Source organism: Phyllobates terribilis, unplaced genomic scaffold, assembly GCF_046119375.1.
Source record: "Phyllobates terribilis strain yellow unplaced genomic scaffold, ASM4611937v1 Scaffold_2__4_contigs__length_985480577, whole genome shotgun sequence".
Classification (NCBI taxonomy): Eukaryota; Metazoa; Chordata; class Amphibia; order Anura; family Dendrobatidae; genus Phyllobates; species Phyllobates terribilis.
The window spans coordinates 293,197,617-293,211,327 of NW_027362762.1; the positions used below are offsets into that span (position 1 = coordinate 293,197,617).

At 44.1% G+C, this 13,711-nt stretch overlaps 1 protein-coding gene across 4 annotated transcripts in view; it reads left to right on the forward strand.

The window, feature by feature from the left end:
- Positions 1 to 696: 696 nt before the first annotated feature.
- FARP1 (FERM, ARH/RhoGEF and pleckstrin domain protein 1) overlaps positions 697 to 13,711 on the forward strand; it is a 246,455-nt gene continuing 233,440 nt past the window's right edge. For 3 of the 4 annotated variants that reach the window (XM_073664173.1, XM_073664174.1, XM_073664175.1), the window contains exon 1: positions 697 to 1,041. The gene's annotated coding sequence lies outside the window, so the exon portion shown is untranslated. The remainder of the gene's footprint in view (positions 1,042 to 13,711) is intronic. The other variant, XM_073664172.1, reaches the window with a different exon arrangement.

The following is a 13,711-nucleotide window of genomic DNA, read 5'->3' on the forward strand; positions in this document are numbered from 1 at the left end:
TAAATCCATGCCGGGTGCATGGATTTATATAGTGTGACCAAGTTGTCAAGCACTTTTCCAAGTGATGCAAAAATCGCTTGGAAAAGCGCTTGATAACCCGCATGCAAAAATGCTTGACAAACGCTTCTACCTGGCAGGAAAAACACATGTAAAATCCGCGTGCGTTTTTCCTGCCAGGGAGAAGCGGAAAAAATCTGTATCATTTCTGCATCGTGGGCACTTAGTCTAAAGAGGACACAAGAACCACTGGATGGATTTCATCATCCAAGGTATCATATTACTCAGTGTAATGTCACCCACCTGGCAGTGTATGTAGTTTACTGAGCACAATCCTGCAGACAGGTGCGCTTTAATAGAGCTTAAAAATGTAAAAAAAAAGGCCAGAAAAACGTGGAAAACATGATGGAAAAATAAAACACTAACAAAAGACCCTTCAGGTTTACAAAACTCAAGAGCAAAGGAGAGTGGTCTGAAACGTCTCCTGTTTGAAAAACGGAAGTTGTTAAACCTCATGTAAAGATGCAGTGTGAACAGTGCAGGAGCCGCGCTGTTGCTGAGGATTACACCGGCTCACACGCCCGAGGTGCAGTTATGGAGTCCGGGTCATAGCCAGCGAGATCGGCTGCCACTAGAGGGCGCTGTGCCCCGTGCTGCGGCCTGCTCCCAGTCCTCCAGCCACACGTCGCTCTCTCCTCCCAGGGGCATGCAGGGGAGGGGGAGACGGCTGGCTCGTTGTGGATGTGAGCGGACAGGAGGAGGGGAAAGCGGCTGCTGGTGCTCGGCTCATCTTCCCGCTCCCTGGTCAGAAGGAGGCAGCACTGCTCATCTACACCCCTCCTCCAGGGACGGCAGGCTGTGGAAATCCTGTTTGCAAAGCTGTTCCTACAATGGCGACCCTGAAGCAGTCCCCATCCCTGTATGTTCCTGCCTTGTAATGGTCACAATCCCCCCGGAACTAGTGGATTACTGAGAACCGGCCGAGACCGAGCACAGAGCACACAGGGCTGCCCGTATAGCGTACGCAGGACTCGTGCACTAGAGGTAAGGCTGCAGCACAAAGGGCTCCACACTGCCAGCCGGGGCACAGCAGCGCCAGCCGGGGCACAGCAGCGCCAGCAGAGCCAGCCGGGGCACAGCAGCGCCAGCAGGGGCACAGCAGAGCGAGCAGGGGCACAGCAGCGCCAGCCGGGGCACAGCAGCGCCAGCCGGGGCACAGCAGCGCCAGCCGGGGCACAGCAGAGCCAGCAGGGGCACAGCAGCGCGAGCAGGGGCAGAGCCAGCAGGGGCACAGCAGAGCCAGCCGGGGCACAGCAGCGCGAGCAGGGGCAGCGCCAGCCGGGGCACAGCAGCGCGAGCAGGGGCACAGCAGAGCCAGCCGGGGCACAGCAGCGCCAGCAGGGGCACAGCAGAGCGAGCAGGGGCAGCGCGAGCAGGGGCACAGCAGAGCCAGCCGGGGCACAGCAGAGCCAGCAGGGGCACAGCAGCGCCAGCAGGGGCACAGCAGCGCCAGCCGGGGCACAGCAGCGCCAGCAGGGGCACAGCAGAGCGAGCAGGGGCACAGCAGAGCCAGCCGGGGCACAGCAGCGCCAGCAGGGGCACAGCAGAGCCAGCCGGGGCACAGCAGAGCGAGCAGGGGCAGCGCGAGCAGGGGCACAGCAGCGCCAGCAGGGGCACAGCAGCGCCAGCAGGGGCACAGCAGCGCCAGGGAGGTGACAGGGGCCACACAGGAGAGAGAATGAAAGGACCATTCACAAGACTGGGGCAGAGCTCTGCCATGTGTCCTATCACCACCCAGAATGGAGAGGAGGAGAACAAAGATGTCACAGGCACAGCAGGGAGGCTCACCTGAGCCCCTTAGCTGGACCTACACTCCAAGGTCTCGGGGATCTACATGGGTAAAAATCCTTAGAAATCCCCTAATCTTACTCTCTCCTCTTACACTTTACTAATAATGCCATTAATGCAGGGAATACACAATGGTTCTGCTACAGCACATACCGGACCCCCATCCATAATCCCTACAAAATAATAAAGGGTACACAACCACCAAACAACGTGTAATGACTAATAATAATGAGCGCTATAGGGCAGGAATCACTGGGTTATACAGGGACTGATGGGCGACAGATTTCGGCTCCTCTACTGTGAAAACCCGGAGTCTTTGTACCGTAATCTGATTATTTCCATCACTGTCGGCCCCGGAGGAAGGTGTGAATGTGAGGAACATTGACATAAAGGAAGGTTTATGGCTTCTTCATTTAGGACCTGATTCTTCATTTGCATTTTTCTTTTTTCTCCTAGTTACCTCTTTTTTTTTTTTTATGTTTTGCAGAATTCGCTGATATTTTTTTTTGCGCTAAATTCAGCAAAATGATTTACATGGTTAGTGAATTGGGCACAGAATAAATTATACCACTTTTTTGCAACTTTATAGCCAAATGTCACACAACCCTTAAAAAAAAAATAATAATATTGCATGTTGGCCTTCAACTGCGACAAAATAGAAAATCCGCTAAAAACCTTCCTAAGGTAGGAAGTGGAGTGAGATGCGCCACAAAAATGCAGAAGTCGCCTTTCATGAATCGAAAACATCTGGAGTTGTCGAGGACAAATTTAAAAAGTTGTAAAAAAAAATGGCACAAATCGTAAAAAACTAAAGGATCAAATTACTCCAGAAAACTAGGGAAGCGACATTGAGGAATCGGGGCCGTAGTGTTTTATTCTGCACGTGTCAGTTTTCAGTGTATTGTGTATACAGGTCTATGTATATAAGTGACACATACATTAATGGCATATTGATTGAAATGCCACACATATCCTGTTGTGGGTCCAAGCATTGAGCTCACAACCCATTCCTGGTGAGTCTGCGCAAGCTATGGCTAACTGCCCCCTACAAATTGAGAACACTGGACTCCTTTGAATTATTGGAAGTCCCAGCGGTTTAATCCCTATCGGTCAGATATTTTTTATATATTATTTTTAAGGGAAAACGCCTCTAATATTCCCACATTGACATTTACAAATTCATGAGTGGTTATCAAACAGATAATATGCAGAAGCGGATTTACCAGTAAGTGAAGTATTTGTCCATGATCAGATGCCAGCACAGTGGGACGCATTGAGGTTCGCCACTGGTTGAAGAGATTTTTATTGGGGGATCCCTCCCACAACACATTATTACTTCCATATGCCCCGTTAGGTGATGTGAAGGGGGAGGTGCGACCCTTCAGATTAGTTTGAGTGAAGTGCATTAACCGGACCACGTCTGACGTAGTAAAGCCAGTGATGGATATTGTACATGTACAGTAGTGTTGTATGCAGGTGATGCTTGCACTAAGTTACTGGGGTCACACCTAGGTGATATTACATACTCGGGCTGCTTCTTTTGTATTTATGAGACCCTGTGTTCTAGTGTCAGTAGAATTATTCCATATGGGTTATAGAACGGGGCTCCTAACAGGTATAAGAACTTTACAACACGTGTCAGGCCTCATTCAGACAGTAGGGTTCCCCATACAAGTTCTACCTGTATTTTTCGTAGAATTTGTGCCTATTATAGTCTATGGGGCGGCTTACATGTCCGTGTATTGTTATGGAGCAAATGTTCCTCACAAAAACACACACATCCGAGTTTTGATCTGAGTCACGGATCAGCTCTCCAATGCAAGTCTATTGGCTGTAAAAGAATATTGGCACTTGGATGCCATTTCTGCTGTTCTTCAGTGAATGATGGGAAAAGCTTGAGAAACATCCATCAGGTTTGTTTTTTTGCATATGATTAGAGAGATCCGGTTTTAGGCTACGTTCACACAAATGTATTTCGTCCCATTTGTCGTTCATGTGCGAAATAGACCAATGTTAGCTGTTGTGCTAATGCTATTACATGTTCTACACGGATCTCAGGAAAAATATCGCAGTATGTGCTACTCTGGCCCGGTTTATCCATTAGGCCATGGCCCCACTATCAGTATTTGATCAGTATTCGGTCAGTATTTTCTTCTCCGCAGTGGGAGCCAAAAACCAGGAGTGGGTGATTAAATACATTTGTATCCAGTCTAGTTAGTCCTGGGTGAGATGAATACATCTCGCTTGTATAATCCTGGAGCCTGGGCTATTTGCTGTCCTTGCCTACACTGGACATGCTTGTATCTGCATGCTGGGAGAAATATTTACACTTCATGTGTGAACAGTACCTAAATAGAGGCAGAGGAAATCAGTGCTTATTCAGATTCCTGATTTCAGATTAGTTGCTTTTAGCCACCCAAACATAAGAATATTGTATTTTTACAAACTCTTTTCAGAATATACCATTACAAGCAGGGCTGTGGAGACGGTAAGCCAAACCGCCAACTCCGACTCCCTCATACATGGCTCATGTTTAAGTGATAAATTTACTGTAGCACAGATTCATCTCAGCTAAAAGTCTAGACCCTTAGATCAGGAATAGGACAGACATTTATAGGACATTTCATAACTTTCCCAAATTCTTATGAAAAAATGTTCCCCGCAAACTGCATTGAACTACTGTATCCAATTTATTATATATTTTTGGAGTTGGTCCATTTTATTCCGACTCCACCAAAATGGGCTCCGACTCCACAGCCCTGATTACAAGTTATTTTAAGCCTTTTTTTTGTTGTAGAACATTTAAAGGGTCCAAATGAAAGCCCCAGTAGCCCTAATGTGCATAGGTTTCACCTTTGTGATCTACACCCACCTTCTGATTCTGCTTCTCTGCACTGATCCGAGGGCTCGAGGGGAGAGCCATATAGCAGCATGTCTTGTTCATTCCATCACATAAGCGTCTCTGCATATATTAGAGCACCTGCATAAGCTCTTATGCCGCTTACCTGCTGTTATTGCTGAAAGGCAGTATCATTGTACTAAAGCGTAGGATCCTCTAATAAACAGCCTCCAAACTGTAAGGCTATGTTCACATGCTCTTTTGGCAGTAGAAACGCTGCATTCAAAACGCGCCTTTTTTTTTTTCCGGGTTTTTTTTTCTTTGCGTGCTGATTACATATGAACTTTGTTTACAATACCTGTCTAATAAAGTTAGTTTATTAGCAAAAATGCTGCAAAAGCGTTTGTTGACGTTTTTTTTTTTTTTATATTTTTCACTTTCTGATTACTCTCAATGGATGAAAAAAAAAAACTGCAAAAAAGCTGAAAAAATTGATATGCTTCAGATTTAAAAATGTCTCTTCAAAGAGGAGGAGGACCAGAACTCTAGTGCCACCTACAGGAAGTAGCTATCCTAAAGGTCAATAGTGACCCTTTAAGAGGGTCACTATCTAGCCCTATTGGTATCTATTTATACCTGTCTTAGTACTATATAGTATATTTTGTACATGTGGTGCACGTATTGCACTTTGGGTCTGATTTTAATATTTCAAATAAAGTTTTAGTTTTACCCCTCTGCTACTATTCACTAATTTGGTTGGGTACCACACTAGCTTACTACTGTAAAAATTAGTTTTAATTTGCATTAAAAAATTCTGCATGTGAACATAGCCTTAGGCCACGTTCACACATTCAGTATTTGGTCACTATTTTACATTAGTATTTGTAAGCCAAGACCAGGAGAGGAACAATCAGAGGAAAAGTATAATAGAAACTCGTCACCACTTCTGCATTTATCACCCACTCCTAATTTTGGCTTACAAATACTAATGTGAAATACTGACCATGTGACCAAAGTCTTAGGGTGAATTTCCATTCTGCAGATTTTGTTGCAGAAATTTCTGTAATTGAGGGTCCGTGCCCATGATGCGTTTTTCAAGCCTTTATGCTGCGGAATTTTTGCAGCGTAAACGCTTGGTAATCCTTCCCCCATTGTCCCCAATGAAATTCCGCACTTTCAACGCCCGCAGCGTTTTTGATGCGCTCAAAAATCCGCAGCATGTCCATTATTTGTGCGTTTACGCATGCGGAATTGCCATCTACAATGCATTAGAAAACGCATGGCAATTCCGCATGTGCAAAACACGCGAAAAACGCGTGTCAAATTCCACACGCGTTTTTCCGGACAAGGAGATGCAGAAATGAAGCGGAAATTTTCTGCTTCATTTCTGCATCGTGGGCACATAGCCTGAAGGTCATTTCCATTTATTTTTTTTCTACCAAGCTTACAAGCTCTGCTATAAAGCTGGCTGGATTGCTGGATCCAATAGGCCTCAGTGTCGCTGCACCCCTCCTGGTGCTGCCGCTGCATTCCTCCGATGCTGCTGCTCGCTGATCTGAGCAGTCCATAATCAGGAGCTCATCGCTCCCTGGCAAGCAGGAAACTAGGAGACAACCCCTTTAATTGATGCTTGACATTTTGTATGGGAGTCAGCTGCTTTGATATAATTCAACTTCTAAGTGATATATTTTACATAGACAACTCGTTATCAACTAGATATTGCAGTAAAATGATTAGCAATTGTTGGCTTGAGACATTTTCTGTTGCTGACTTGTATTTCAGGAAGCAGTTCTAGGATAGTTTTTTTGTTTCTTACAAATGTGCGATACCTAAATCACTGAGTTCATGCACATTTGTGTATTGAATTATGGAATAAACAAGAATTGTTTGCCCACAGGTAGCTCCATGTTAGGTATTGTCGTTGATGGTTTTAACTTTGCTTTTAGTACTGTGGTTTTCATCCATATGTTCATTTGTAGTGCTGTCAGCATTTTCTATTTAAATAGTGATCAGTACACTGGGTCTGAATAAGGCTGTGTGCCCATTATGCTTTTTTAAGCGTTGCCGCAGCGGCAATTCCAAGTGCAGAACTGCTTAAAAAACGCTTGGTAGAAGGTCTGCCATGTTCCCCAATGATATTTCCGCTGCGGATTATCATTGCGGAAAAATATGCAGCACTACCAATTATTTTGCGGAATCGCGGCGTTTTCTCTGCCATTGACTTGCATTGGACCACATGTCATCCGCATCACTGCATCTGTACATGCGGATAACATGCGGTTCAATGTGCGGATGGTACCCGGGTCTGGAGAAGAGGAGACTCTCCTCCTGACCCGGGTACCATAGTACCTGTAAAAAAAAAAGAATAAAATAAAAAATAAATATTATACTTACCTTCTGATGGTCCCCAGTGTCCTTGTCCTGGCTTGCCGACAACTCGCGGTAGACTAAAAGGACCTGCGGTGACGTAATTTAGTCATGTGGCGGGTCACTCGACCGCTGACGTCGGCGGTCACGTGACCCATCACATGACGAAATGACATCATGGCAGGTCCTTGAGTCCACCGCGAGCTGCCGGCAAGCCAGGACAAGGACACCGGGGGCCATCAGAAGGTAAGTATAATATTTATTTTTTACCATTCTTTCAGTCACACGATATAAATCCATGCCGTTTGCATGGATTTATATAGTGTGACCAAGTTGTCAAGCACTTTTCCAAGTGATGCTAAAATCGCTTGGAAAGCGCTTGACAACCCGCATGCGGAAATGCAAGTGATGAACGCGTCACTTCCGCTTGTCCCTGGCAGGAAAAACGCATGTACAATCCGCATGCGTTTTTTCTGCCAGGGAGTTGCATAAACGCTCAGGAAAAATCCGGAGCATTTCTGCATCATGGGCACATAGGCTTAATGACATTTCCATGCAGAAAAAATATGGATCCTAATGCTGTGTTCACACATCATGTTTTTTTCAGCATTTTTTTGCTGCAGATTTTTATGCAAATTTTCAACTGCCTTTTGCAGTACCAGAAAAGTCTATGAGAAATCAGAATTTTCTGTTCACACATCATGTTTTTTTTTTGTATTTTGTGCCTTGCAGCCTTTTTTGGAAAATAGAAAATGTCACTTCTTTCAGCGTTTTTTCACCCATAGGAAGTAATGGGTGGTGAAAAATGCTGAAAAAATCGTGTGAACATAGCTATCAGGTTTTTGCTGCTTTTTTCGTGAAAATAGGCAAGTACAGCAGTATGTGAAACACACTTATTTTTGTGATTTTACCATCTTGTCTTGGCCACTGAGATGTTTGTATTAGGAGAGTCTAATTAAATTAGTGATGTGTACCATGTAAACATTGGGTGAGCTAGGTGTGAGATTGAACAATATTTTTGGCCCAGTGAGGTGTGTGAAATTGAACAATGCTGAGCTCAGTGAGTGACAGGACACAGGTGAGTATAAGGATTTTTTTATTTTAATCTTATTTTTACAGTTGGACATTGTAGGAGCAGACTACTACTCTCATCATGGTCCCCTGCTGGTGCTGAACGCACCTGGAGCTTGGGAACAGCGCTAACTGTACACTGATTCTCAAGCGTCGGTACGTGTCACTCTGATGACACACGGATGTCATCAGTGTGGGACGTTTTGTGGCCCGTGCACATGGTCCGTGGAAACACACTGACATGTGCACAGACCCATAGATTTGAATGGGCCTGCGTGTATCAGTGTCTCCAGTACATGTGGAAACTGTTACCACACGTACTGGAAACACTGACGTGTGAAAGAGCCCCTAGATATTCATGGCACTCAAAATCATGAATAATTTACATTTACCATGTATGTATTTTGTTGCCAGAATTTTTTTTTTTTTTTTTTCGACTTTGCATCGCTCAGTTCTTTGCAGAGCTCATTATTGCATTATGAGACAATATTGTAATAAATGGACTCTCTATTGTCCTGGGAATCTTAGGGATTAAATGACTGGGGTTAGAAATTTGCAGACAGCTCTTCCCAGTTTGGGTGTAAAGCTCCGGTGGAGATCCATTTGCTTTATGGCTCATTCAGACGGCTGTTTTCATGTATGAGTTCTGCCTTCATGGATAGTACTCGTACCTTTTATACTCTGTGGGGCTGTTCACCTGTCCTTGTATATTTGTGGACTGAGTGATCCATACCAAATCACAGAGACTTCTTCGATTTTGATCCGGGTGAGGGACCAAACTTGCCACTGCAAGTATATAGATCTCTGAAAAAGTTGGACAGCACTCTGATGCCTCGCATGTGCTGTCCTAATTTTACGGACTGTGAGGAGAAGCTTACATATGGGAAAAACTGCGGAAGCTCTGATGGTTAAAACTGACAGACTAGCCAAACACTGATGATGTAATCCAAAACACTGATGAAACTCGAGACACTTTTTGTGCATACAAGAAAATCACGGTCCTTTGAACGAGCCATAAGTGACAGATAAACACTGTGTAGTTCAGCCCTGCAGCAATATTGTGATATATCTTTCACCCACTTTTGAGGACACCATTAATCTTAACCAAATTCCCAACCCCATTTGCTGAAATTCAGCCCCAAAGTTGCAAGTAATCTCCATCATGCTTCACTGTAGCAATCATCATTGTACTGTGCTCCAGCCCTTTGGCGAACAAACTGCCTTTTGTTACAGCCAAATATTTCACATTTTTGATTCATCAGTCCAGAGTGCCTGTTACCATTCCTGTACTCCCCAGTTCACATGTTTCATCCATGGTTGAGTTGCTTGGACTTGTTTCCATGTGAAAGGTATAGCTTTTGACCAGAAATCTTCCATGAAGACCACTTCTGCACAGACTTCTCCAAACAGTAGATTGTTGTTCTGGGTCCCACTGGTAGCTGCTACTTCTGAGCTGATGGCACTGCTGAACATCTGATTTTGAGGAGAAGTAAGCATGATGTGCCTGTCATCTATGGCATTAAATTTCTTTGGCCTACCAGTGTGCCAACAGTCTTCAATGTTGCCCATTTCTTGATGTCTTCTTTGCTCAGAAATACAGGCAGGTACCTATCCATTATGCAATAAGAAGGATTTGTGGAAGTCTTCCTCGACAAAAGTGGTTAATGCTCCAAGATGTTTGGAACAACATCCCTGCCGAGTTCCTTTCCTTCAAAAACTGTGTGCAAGTCTACCTAGAAGAATTGATGCTGTTTTTGAAGGCTAAGGGTGGGTCACATCAAATATTGATTTGATTTAGATTTCTCTTTTTTTGTTCATTCAATTTGCTGTTTATTAAAAGCAAAATATTAACATTTCTGTTTAATGGCATTTTTACTTTGCAGCACTTTTTTCCAAACCTGCCTAAGACATTTGCACAGTACTGTATATATGACAAGTCAGGGAGGGAATGTCTAATCATTCTAGTCTTCTTCCAAAGGTCTTACAAGTCTTACTTGAATTCCCCCTTGAGTCTATCTGGCAATGTAATGTTTAAATTGGACACAATGCGGAGAAGCATATGGTAGCCAAATTGCTTTCCCCCTCCCTTTTTCGTTCCAAATGTAAATTATCCTTTGAACAGCTAAGACTTTAAACAGGCAACACCCTAAAACAAATTACTGTAGCAATAGCTCTGTAGTATGACTTTCATCAGGCTGTACTTACCTTGTCATGTTTTTCATGTATGTGCAATTCTATCTTATTACAATGCCTCAATCTGATAATTCTTGTGAAGAAAATATATTTATCCTAATAAGCGCTATAGGATTTAGCAAGGTGAAAATAAATTTTTCCTCTGACTTGTGGTGCAAGTATTGCATATGTGCCTGGAAATCTGCTGATTTGGTAAACGTATGTAGTAATGAGCGAGCGTGCTCAAGTAATATGTTCACGTCCCCGCAGCTGCATATTTCGCAGCTGTTAGATGGCCATATCACGTGCAGAGATTGCCTAACAAACAGGCAATCCCTGCATGTGCTGTGGCTGTTTAACAGCCGCGAACATATTTACTCGAGCACACCTGAGATACTCGGATAACACCCAAGCATGCTCTGATAACACAATAACCAAGCACACTTGCTCGTCACTAGTGCTATGCCATACAGTGGGATTTGTTGCCATCTGTCTCCGTCCACCCTCTCCCCACCAAAAAATAAAAAATTAGGTATACTAATACATAATTCTCGATTTAGTGGGAAAAAGGACAGAAGCTGTTATAACAAAGGGCACATTTACACGTCCGGTTTCTTCCCAAAGGGCACACGGATCTATAGAGTTTAACAGAACTATTCACACAATGGATCCATGTATTATTCTGTTAACTTCAGTCCAAAAAAATAAAAAGCAGGAGACATCCATCGTCCCATCTTTTTTTAATGGATCCATTGTTAAAGGTCGGTTTAGACGGAAAATTGGCCGCTCTGAGCAACCACCGAAAAGCACACGTTCACTGTTTGGTGGTTGTTTAACCCCTTCATAACTCTTCACGTACATGTATGTTAAGTCGTGTTCCTACCTGTTAATACGGGCTCGCATGCCGAGCCTGCATCTTTCCTTGCACACGATAGTGCCATTAACAGCCTTGGGTGGATCAGAGCTCCGCCGCAGCAGTAAACTTAATAAAGCCAGTGACGTGATTGCGGAGCGCCGATGTGTTGTCATGATAGCCAGGGATCTGCTGATGACCCTTGTGCCTGTCATGATTCTCCTGTGAACGCCAGCCAGTGGCTGGCGTTCGTAAGAGCTTATGATTTCCTCTATACATAGCAGGACTGATGCCCTGGGGGATTGCATCTTCAAGTCCTCTAAGAAGAATATTTAGAGCGAACCTGTCAGCAGGATTTTGCAAAGTAAACTACAGGCAGTGTAATGTTGGGGCTATTACACTGATTAATATGATTCCTGATGTGAAGAAATCCATCTTGTGGCTCTTGTGTAATCAGTGTTTGCAGTTTTGAGTTAATGATATGCTCGTGCTCCGGGGCAGGACTGTGGGCAGGGTCTTATCCTGGTGCTCTAGGCCTGATCAGCAAGATAAGACCTGCTCACAGGATGCCCCGAATCACAAGTAACTTCCTCATTATACAGATAAAGACAGATAGGTAAGGGCCTGTGGACAGGTCTTATCTTGCTGATCTGGCCTAGATCACCATGGAAAGACCCTGCTTACACCCTGCTAATTAAATAATTAGAAACTGACTGCAGTGACACATGTAAAAAAAAAAGTTGGGACAGACCCATGTCTACCATTGTGCAGCATCCCCTCTTGATTTTATAACACTCTGTAAATGTCTGGGAAGTGAGGAGACCAATTCCTGAGTTTTGGGAGAGGATTGTTTTGTCTGATGTAGGATTCTCGATGCTGAACAGTCCGGGGTCTTTGCTGGAATTTTTGATTCTAATGGTGAAAGGTCTGGACTGCAGATGGCCAGTTCACCACATGAACTCGCTGTTGTGGTTGATACAGTATTTTGGTTTAGCATCGTCTTGCTGAAACATCATGTCCGCTCTCTACCTGAAACTCAACCTTTCCAAAACTGAACTTCTTCTACTCCCTCCGTCCTACTCACCTCTCTAAATCTAACATCTCTCTCTCCGTGTGTGGCACCACAATAATGCCGAGCCAGCAGGCGCGTTGTCTGGGCGTTGTGTTTGACACCAATCTCTCCTTCACCTTCCACATACAATCTCTTGCCCGCTCTTGTCGCTTGCACCTGAAGAACATCTCTAGAATCCGCCCCTTTCTCACCTTGGTAACAACAAAAACCCTCACTGTTGCCCTGATCCACTCCCGCCTTGACTACTGTAACTCTCTCTTAATTGGCCTCCCCCTCACTCGACTTTCCCCCCTCCAGTCCATCCTTAATGCTGCAGCCAGGGTCATCTATTTGGCTAACTGTTACTCAGACTCCACCGCTCTGTGCCAGTCATTGCACTGGCTGCCCATGAATTATAGGATCTAATTTAAATTGCTTGTTCTCGCCCACAAAGCTCTCCACAGTGTGGCACCCCCTTACATCTCTTCCCTCATTTCTGTTTATCGGCCTACCCGTTCTCTACGCTCCGCAAGCGACTTTCGACTAACATCCACACTAATCCGTACCTCCCACTCCCGGCTTCAAGACTTCTCCCGAGCTGCACCTATTCTCTGGAATGCGCTACCCCAAGAAATTAGGATGAACCACAACTTACACAGTTTTAGGCGCTCCCTAAAAACACACCTGTTTAAAGCATCCTATCACCTTCCCTAATCAAAGTCCTTTTATATTCTTATAGCCCATCCCTTATTTCTCCAAACATAAGTCTCCACCGAACCCAAAAGCACTACAGATACTGGCTGGTGATAAGCTCATGCAGCCTTTATCTATCCCTCATTCCCTCAAGATGGCTGGGCCATCCTTGTAAATAAGCCATTGTACTTTGTGTCACCCCCACCTCATTGTAGATTGTAAGCTCTTACGAGCAGGGTTGTCATTTTTGCTGTAATTATTGTATTATCTTTAGCTATGTTACTTATGACTGTTGTATATGAACCTGTGAATTGTTAAGCGCTGTGGAATATGTTGGCGCTATATAAATAAAGATTATTATTATTATTATTAAATATACAAGGTTTTCACTTAAATAGATGTTGTCTAGATAGGAGCATATGTTTTTCTAAAACCTCTATATAATGCTCAGAATTGATGGTGCCTTTGAAGATTTGTAGCTAGCTCAAGCCATAGCCATTATTCAAGGCTGTGGAATCGGAGTCTGTATAAAATGGCCCGACTCCAACTCCTAAAATATATAATAAATTGGGTACAGTAGTTCAATGCAGTTTGTGGGTAATATTTTTTCATAAGAATTTGGGAAAGTTATGAAATGTCCTATAAATGTCTGTCCTATTCCTGATCTAAGGGTCTAGACTTTTAGCGGAGATGAATCTGTGCTACAGTAAATTTATCACTTAAACATGAGCCATGTATGAGGGAGTCGGAGTTGGAGTCGTAGTTGGAGGTTTGGCTCACCGACTCCACAGTCCTGCTATTATTGCAACCTTTTACCATC